This window comes from Salvelinus namaycush, chromosome 30, assembly GCF_016432855.1.
Source record: "Salvelinus namaycush isolate Seneca chromosome 30, SaNama_1.0, whole genome shotgun sequence".
Taxonomy (NCBI): domain Eukaryota; kingdom Metazoa; phylum Chordata; class Actinopteri; order Salmoniformes; family Salmonidae; genus Salvelinus; species Salvelinus namaycush.
Window position 1 is genome coordinate 34,769,438 of NC_052336.1, and position 9,938 is coordinate 34,779,375.

A 9,938-nucleotide genomic window follows, 5' to 3' on the forward strand; every position below is an offset into this window, starting at 1 on the left:
GGCATTAGTCAAAACTAACTTGTCAGTGAGAGGACGGCCTAATTCAAAGCACAGTGTTTGGCCACGTGGAATTTGTCCTAAACCCACCCATTGTTTCTGAGAGGATGCTGATTGGACCAGTCATTTTCTAACTTACTCCAAAAGCCCATCCATTGGATAAAGGCCAGACTGAAACATGAAGTGAATCAGAATGGTGAATGCAACGATCAGGCGAGCATATGGCTTCTATACAGTTTAAATTGGACTAGTTTGGTCCTACAAATAAATGTTGTTTAAAGGTTTCTGTCTAAATAGGAGAAAGAATTCATTCCCCAGTTATACCTTGATCTCTAATGGTCCATTACATTTTTTACGAGTCTAATAGTAATTTTGATGACCTCCAGCAGGCCACAAATGTGCATGTATCAGCATATGGTCTCACAAGGGGTCTGAGGATCTCATCTCGGTACCTAATGGCAGTCAGGCTACCTCTGGCGAGCACATGGAGGGCTGTGCGGCCCCACAAAGAAATGCCACCCCACACCATGACTGACCCACCGCCAAACCGGTCATGCTGGAGGATGTTGCAGGCAGCAGAACGTTCTCCACGGCGTCTCCAGACTCTGTCACGTCTGTCACATGTGCTCATGTGCTCAGTGTGAACCTGCTTTCATCTGTGAAGAGCACAGGGCGCCAGTGGCGAATTTGCCAATCTTGGTGTTCTCTGGCAAATACCAAACGTCCTGCACGGTGTTGGGCTGTAAGCACAACCCCCACCTGTGGACGTCGGGCCCTCATACCACCCTCATGGAGTCTGTTTCTGACCGTTTGAGCAGACACATGCACATTTGTGGCCTGCTGGAGGTCATTTTGCAGGGCTCTGACAGTGCTCCTCTTTGCACAAAGGCGGAGGTAGCGGTCCTGCTGCTGGGTTGTTGCCCTCCTACGGCCTCCTCCACGTCTCCTGATGTACTGGCCTGTCTCCTGGTAGCGCCTCCATGCTCTGGACACTACTCTGACAGACACAGCAAACCTTCTTGCCACAGCTCGCATTGATGTGCCATCCTGGATGAGCTGCACTACCTGAGCCACTTGTGTGGGTTGTAGACTCCATCTCATGCTACCACTAGAGTGAGAGCACCGCCAGCATTCAAAAGTGACCAAAACATCAGCCAGGAAGCATAGGAACTGAGAAGTGGTCTGTGGTCACCACCTGTAGAATCACTCCTTTATTGGGGGTGTCTTGCTAATTGCCTTTAATTTCCACCTTTTGTCTATTCCATTTGCACAACAGCATGTGACATTTATTGTCAATCAGTGTTGCTTCCTAAGTGGACAGTTTAATTTCACAGAAGTGTGATTGACTTGGAGTTACATTGTGTTGTTTAAGTGTTCCCTTTATTTTTTTGAGCAGTGTATATACATTATATGATGGGATGTATAGACAATAGGGACAGTATATGGATAGAATATGTAGTATATCTGAAGAATTCACTAGCCCAGACGCAGCGAAGAGGGGCACATACAAACAGATGTGTAGTAATATTTATCATGTGTGACAAATACAGTATATTATATATACAGTATATCACAAAAGTGAGTACACCCCTCACATTTTTGTAAATATTTGAGTATATATATTCATGTGACAACACTGAAGAAATGACACTTTGCTACAATGTAAAGTAGTGAGTGTACAGCTTGTATAACAGTGTATATTTGCTGTCCCCTCAAAATAACTCAACACACAGCCATTAATGTCTAAACCGCTGGCAACAAAAGTGAGTACACCCCTAAGTGAAAATGTCCAAATTGGGCCCAAAGTGTCAATATTTTGTGTGGCCACCATCATTTTACAGCACTGCCTTAACCCTCTTGGGCATGGAGTTCACCAGAGCTTCACAGGTTGCCACTGGAGTCCTCTTCCACTCCTCTATGACGACATCACGGAGCTGGTGGATGTTAGAGACCTTGCACTCCTCCACCTTCCGTTTGAGGATGTCCCACAGATGCTCAATAGGGTTTAGGTCTGGAGACATGCTTGGCCAGTCCATCAACTTTACCTTCAGCTTCTTTAGCAAGGCAGTGGTCGTCTTGGAGGTGTGTTTGGGGTCGTTATCATGTTGGAATACTGCCCTGCGGCCCAGTCTCCGAAGGGAGGGGATCATGCTCTGCTTCAGTATGTCACAGTACATGTTGGCATTCATGGCTCCCTCAATGAACTGTAGCTCCCCAGTGCCGGCAGCACTCATGCAGCCCCAGACCATGACACTCCCACCACCATGCTTGACTGTAGGCAAGACACACTTGTCTTTGTACTCCTCACCTGGTTGCCGCCACACACGCTTGACACCATCTGAACCAAATAAGTTTATCTTGGTCTCATCAGACCACAGGACATGGTTCCAGTAATCCATGTCCTTAGTCTGCTTTTCTTCAGCAAACTGTTTGCGGGGTTTCTTGTGCATCATCTTTAGAAGAGGCTTCCTTCTGGGACGACAGCCATGCAGACCAATTTGATGCAGTGTACGGCGTATGGTCTGAGCACTGACAGGCTAACCCTCCACCCCTTCAACCTCTGCAGCAATGCTGGCAGCACTCATACGTCTATTTCCCAAACACATCCTCTGGATATGACGCTGAGCACGTGCACTCAACTTCTTTGGTCGACCATGGCGAGGCCTGTTCTGAGTGGAACCTGTCCAGTTAAACCGCTGTATGGTCTTGGCCACCGTGCTGCAGCTCAGTTTCAGGGTCTTGGCAATCTTCTTATAGCCCAGGCCATCTTTATGTAGAGCAACAATTCTTTTTTTCAGATCCTCAGAGAGTTCTTTGCCATGAGGTGCCATGTTGAACTTCCAGTGACCAGTCAGTATGAGGGAGTGTGAGAGCGATGACACCAAATTTAACACACCTGCTCCCCATTCACACCTGAGACCTTGTAACACTAACGAGTCACATGACACCGGGGAGGGAAAATGGCTAATTGGGCCCAATTTGGACATTTTCATTTAGGGGTGTACTCACTTTTGTTGCCAGCGGTTTAGACATTAATGGCTGTGTGTTGAGTTATTTTGAGGGGACAGCAAATTTACACTGTTATAAAAGCTGTACACTCACTACTTCACATTGTAGCAAAGTGTCATTTCTTCAGTGTTGTCACATGAAAAGATATACTCAAATATTTACAAAAATGTGAGGGGTGTACTCACTTTTGTGATATACTCTACATCACAAGCGACTTGACATAAACTAAGCATTTAGCCTATTCAAATGTTTATCTGACTCCATAAAGATGATTAGCAATATGCAAGAGACTATGGTTGAGTTACAGTAATAGGCAATCAAGAAATGTCTGAGAATGAAATTTTAAATAAAAGTGTATTTCATTACTTTGTAAAATGAATGGAATCACATACAAGGCATAAAGCTTAAGTTACAAGGCATTACAAGGCATTAAAAGGCATTATTCTAAGCATGGTCAGAGAAAGAGAAAGAGAGAGAGAGAGAGAGAGAGCGAGAGAAATCATAGACAGAAAGGCCAGTCTGTCGGGTGGAGAGGGAGAAAGAAAGAGTATCTCACCACAAAGGTTCAGGAACAAAAAAGAAAAAGAACAATGAATCAAAGACCATTTTATAAGCATCTGAGTTGTTTGGATTCAAACTCTGAGTCGTTGACCAATAGTATTACTGTAAAGTTAACCTCCAAGTTAACCTCCAATCAGATATCAGACTACATGATGTAACCTCTGCTACTCAGAGGTGAGACAATGGGGGTTGGAGAGATCAACAAAGAGAGTGCTGAATTCCTAAGAATTCAAATTATTGCATACAGTTGATAAGAGGGCCAAATGTATGGTAATATAGGCAGCCCAGACAAGATATCATGATATATCTACATTGCAGATATATCTGCATCTACATGCAGTGGCACCAAAGTACAGTTGCAGGAGGACAGGGTTTTCACTGAGGGAAAAACTGAGGGAAAAACGAGTTTGGATAGACAGCTCAGTGCCAACTGCCTGTGGGAAACAGTGTCATGCATTTGTGTAGACTTGAGTATACTGTAGACCAGGGGCATTCAAAAGCTGATTTAATGTGGCCCTCCAAGGTTGTCTTGCTAAAGAAATGAATTGTGTCAATTGTGTCACAGTGAAGTCAAATATGGAAAAAGTGTATTTATATCTACATGTAGAATAGATTATTTTATTGATTTATTTCAGTCCGTATCTTCAAATATCTTGTTGTGCACTCGACATGGCACTTGGTTGTCGATCGCTCATGACCTAGACAAACTTCAACCTGTTCTCACGTCTCCTCACTTTTCTTTTCAACATCCACTCACTCAGTCTATCTACCTCTTCCACCCTCTCATATCAGTCCATCCAGTACATTTTCCTCAAAACATCTTGTACCCTCTCCAAGTCGAGAGCACTGATAACCTCATCAATGCCAGCCAGCCTAAAAGCCAATCCATGTGTATAACTCTGGCTGAAATACCTGTAAATCAATCCTACATTCAGCCAAAACTCTTGGAATCGAAGGACCATGTAAAGCCCCGAACCGAGACATACAGAGTCCAAAATTGGGTTAGGGTTACAAATCCGTCCGCGTACACACACACAGTTAAATTAGCACAAATATTCTCTTTCCGTTGTCACCAGCCACAGTGTTTCTGTATCACAGACTATTTTCCTCTCTCACTAATAGGCAGAGGTTATCTTTCTCTCTCCTAAGCTTATCAGGTCTTGTTAAGAAAAGTGTCCAGATCTAATAGATAGAGCGTGCTTAGTTTGCCCTTTTTCTTACCCACTGCACCGTGCAATCATCTCTCTGCCATCTTTACCTTCCCAAAATGAACGATTGATTGCTCACTGTATTTCACATTTGTTATTCTCATAGTTTTTCTTTATCTCTCTGTCTCTCTCTCTCACTCATGAATACTGTACTGTACACTCGGGCCAGTTTATTAGGTACATCACCCAGTTCATGAAAATATTTCTCTCCTACAGACAATGTACACATAGTGGCCGTGGCTTACTATTTAAAGAAGGCAGACATCGAGGCATTCAGTTACTGTTCGATTGAACGTTAGAATGGGAAAAACGAGTGACCTAATCGACTTGGTATGATCCTCAGTGCAATGCTGATGAGAGTTAGGGTTTGGCGTAAGCAGCATGAGCTCATGGCCCCATCCTGCCAGGTGTCAACGGTACAGGCTGATGGTGGTGGTGTAATGGTGTGGGGAATGTTACGTCCCTTGATACCAATTGAGCAACATGTCTATGCCCGAAGAATTCAGGATGTTCTGACCCTGTACTAGATGAGTGCATGTGCTCACTGTCTAAATCAGGGATGGCCTTTTGAAGGCCCTCGGATCAATTCCCACAAAACAAACAAATATATACAGTGCCTCGAGAAAGTATTCAGACCCCTTGACTTTTTCCACATTTTGTTACATTACAGCTTTATTCTACATTTATTAAATCATTTTTTCCCCTCATCAATCTACACACAACACCCCATAATGACAAAGCAAAAATGCTTGCAAATGTATTACATATAAAAAAACTGAAATATCACATTTACTTAAGTATTCACACCCTTTACTCAGTACTTTTTTGAAGAACATTACAGCATTGAGTCTTCTTGGGTAAAACACATCAAGCTTGGCACACCTTTATTTGATGAGTTTCTCCCATTCTTCTCTACAGATCCTCTCAACCTCTGTCAGGTTGAATGGAGAGCGTCGCTGCACAGCTATTTTCAGGTCTCTCCAGAGACGTTCGATCGGGTTCAAGTCCAGGCTCTGACTGGGCCACTCAAGGACATTCAGAGACTTGTCCCGAAGCCACTCCTGTGTTGTCCTGTTGGAAGGTGAACCTTCGCTCCAGTCGGAGGTCCTGAGCACTCTGGATCAGGTTTTCATCAAGGATCTCTCTGTACTTTGCTCTGTTCATCTTTGCCTCAATCCTGATTAGGCTCCCAGTCCTTGCCCCTGAAAAAAATCCCCACAGCATGATGCTGCCACCACCAGACTTCACCGTAGGGACGGTGCCAGATTTCCTTCAGATGTGTTGCTTGGCATTCAGGCCAAAGAGTTTAATCTTGGTTTCATCAGACCAGAGAATCTTGTTTCTCATGGTCTGAGAGTCCTTTAGGTGCTTTTTGGCAAACTCCAAGCGGGCTGTCATGTGCCTTTTACTGAGGAGTGGCTTCTGTCTGGCCACTCTACCATAAAGGCCTGTTTGGTGTAGTGCTGCAGAGATGGTTGTCCTTCTGGAAGGTTCTCTCATCTCCACAGAGGATCTCTGGAGCTCTGTCAGAGTGGTTCTTGGTCACCTCCCTGACCAAGGCCCTTCTCCCCAGATTGCTCAGTTTGGCCAGGCGGCCAGCTCTAGGAAGAGTCTTGGTGGTTCCAAACTTCTTCACTTTTGGAGGGCACTGATGGAGGGCACTGTGTTCTTGGGGACCTTCAGTGTTGCAAAAATTTTTTAGTACCCAACATTAATTTCAAGGGGTTAGAAATCCAGGGCTTAAAAGCAAAGGTGTCATTGTACGCTGATGATTCCTGTTTAAAAAAAATAAAAAAATAATAATCTTTGTAAATTATATCATGAATAGAACTTGTGAAGTTACAGCTGAAGTCGGAAGTTTACATACACCTTAGCCAAATACATTTAAACTCAGTTTTTCACCATTCCTGACATTTAATCCCAGTAAAAATCCCTGTTTTAGGTCAGTTAGAAACAACACTTTATTTTAAGAATGTGAAATGTCAGAATAGTAGTAGAGAGAATGATTTATTTCAGCTTTTATTCCTTCCATCACATTCCCAGTGGGTCAGAAGTTTACATACACTCAATTAGCATTTGGTAGTGTTGCCTTTAAATTGTATAACCTGGGACAAACGTTTAGCCTTCCACAAGCTTCCCACAATAAGTTGGGTGAATTTTGGACCATTCCTCCTGACAGAGCTGGTGTAACTGAGTCAGGTTTGTAGGCCTCCACACTTTTTCAGTTCTGCCCACACATGTTCTATAGGATTGAGGTCAGGGCTTTGTGATGGCCACTCCATTACCTTGACTTTGTTGTCCTGAAGCCATTTTGCCACAACTTTGGAAGTATTCTTGGGGTCATTGTCCATTTGGAAGACCCATTTGCGACAAGCTTTAACTTCCTGACTGATGTCTTGAGATGTTACTTCAATATATCCACATAATTGTCCTACCTCATGATGCCATCTATTTTGTGAAGTGCACCAATCCCTCCTGCAGCAAAGCACCCCCACAACATGATTCTGCTACCCCCGTGCTTCACAGTTGGGATGGTGTTTTTCGGCTTGCAAGCCTCCTTGTTCCTCCAAACATAACGATGGTCATTATGGCCAAACAGTTCTATATTTGTTTCATCAGACCAGAGGACATTTCTCCAAAAAGTACGATCTTTGTCCCCATGTGCAGTTGCAAACCGTAGTCTGTTTTTTTTATGGCGGTTTTGGAGCAGTGGCTTCTTCCTTGCTGAGCGGCCTTTCAGGTTATGCCGATTTAGGACTCGTTTTACTGTGGATATAGATACTTTTGTACCTGTGTCTTCCAGCATCTTCACACGGTCCTTTGCTGTTGTTCTGGGATTGATTTGCACTTTTCGCACCAAAGTGCGTTCATCTCTAGGAGACAGATCTCCTTCCTGAGCGGTATGACGGCTGCGTGGTCCCATGGTGTTTATACTTTCGTACTATTGTTTGTACAGATGAACGTGGTACCTTCAGGCATTTGGAAATTGCTCCCAAGGATGAACCAGGCTTGTGAAGGTTCCAATTATATCTGAGGTCTTGGCTGATTTCTTTTGATTTTCCCATGATGTCAAGAGGCACTGAGTTTGAAAGTAGGCCTTGAATTACATCCACAGGTACACCTCCAATTGACTCAAATGATGTCAATTAGCCTATCAGAAGCTTCTAAGGACATGACATAATTTTCTGGAATTTTCCAAGGTGTTTAAAGGCACAGTCAACTTAGTGTATGTAAACTTCTGACCCACTGGAATTGTGATACAGTGAATTATAAGTGAAATTACTTGTGTCATGCACAAAGTAGATATCCTAACCGACTTGCCAAACCTATAGTTTAACTTGAAATATGTGGAGTGGTTGAAAAACTAGTTTTAATGAGTCCAACCTAAGTGTATGTAAACTTCCGACTTCAACTGTATGTCACACATGCAGCTAGCAAAAATATATGGAAGTGTCTGCTCTACCCATTATTACAACCAACTAATTGCAGCATTACTGGAAAAATGTAAGAGGCAAGCTTGTCTGTCGGACCTGCATTAAAGACCAAAATTGGTTAAGGAAAATGTTGATTAAAAAAAGTATAATTTAAGGACCAACATTGACAGCTGTGCCATGTAGATTGCAAAATAGTTGGGAAGAGATCTTCAATGTACTGATTCCATGGCACATGGTTTATGAGCTGATACACAAAACAATGCTGGATTCAAAAATCTTGCAACCAATAGAATGTTAAATATGTATTGGGGATACAACCATCCCAGCTCTGCAGATTTTGCTGCGAAGAGACAGAAACATTAGATGATTTATTTTGGTACTGTCCTTATGTAGCTTGTTTTTTTGTGGCAGGTTCAGGAATGGCTGAAGAATTGTAACATTTATCTGGAGCTAACTCTGCAAATAGCACTGCTGGATGATTTGAAAAGTTATAGTCAATTAATCAATAATATAATAATACTTTCCTTCAAAAAACGTTTTTTTTTTAATTTGTAGAAACTATGAGAATAGAAAGGTTCAGAGATTTTGTGATACATCAAAGCACAGTTAAAAAATACATGGCAAATGGAAATTACAACTGGATGGTCTTCAGAGATACATGGGGCTGAATGGGACTGAATGATGGGATTAAAAACAAACAAAAGATAACTATTTTGAAATAGATTATGTCTGTTAAATGTATATAGTATGTATAAGCTGGAAGTAGAAGCCTAAGTGTTGTTGTCCATTAGTTTACTCCAATTAGGGGAGGGGTGGTAGTCTTCGATAAATATTGTGGCACCATTTTAATTTTTTTCACAGACATAGGGGGTTAGTCAGTTAGTCACCTTGTCAAAAAATTTACGGTTGTCTCGCTGTCACCAGGCCCGGACTCCTTAATATGATCGATGTCGCCGTAATCACTCTGCTGAATCACAAAGCATGGCGGTCTTAATTGGCATCTTGCTTCTTAATAAGCAAAATGCTTCAGGAACAAAAAAAGTAATGGAAACTAAGCCCCAGTAACTCCCTGGATTATTTTTCATCTCCAGTCTCTTTATCTACTTCTATTTCGTTCTTGTTATTGCCACATTACTGCCATTGACATGTGCAAATTGGTTTCATCTTGAATATCTATCTTGTTGTTTACACCCCCGCTGCTCATTAAATTAACACTGCTCCTTACCTCGGCAGGGATACAAATGGAGTATGGGCTCGGATAGGCTGCTATTTTTCTTGATCAAGCGTCATTAATCAGTATGTACTCTTAGATGTGGGTGGTGAGAGGGGATGGATGACTGACAGCTGTTATGCAGGGGAGTGAGTGGGTGGTGTCTATGCCTCTCCATATTCATATTGAAGGGTGTTCAGGCAGACACACGTCAAGGATTTGTAGCCTATGAGTCAGCGAGAGGGGGAGAGAAAGAGAGAGATGATATTGTAATGAGGGTTCATTCAAATGTCTTTCAGCAATAAAAACCCATCATCCCTTTGACCCAGCTGACAAAGGGCTAATGCTATGTTCCCTTTCCACAAAACCATGTGAGTGAACTGTGAGAGCTTGTTTTCTTGGTATGATTTCATTAAGGTCATGTACTGTATATTATTTGGCTGCTCGTCTTTAGTAGCTTAGTGTGGTTATTCGACTGCAATGGTATAGAAACATAAGAGCATCCCATTCATTTTTGTA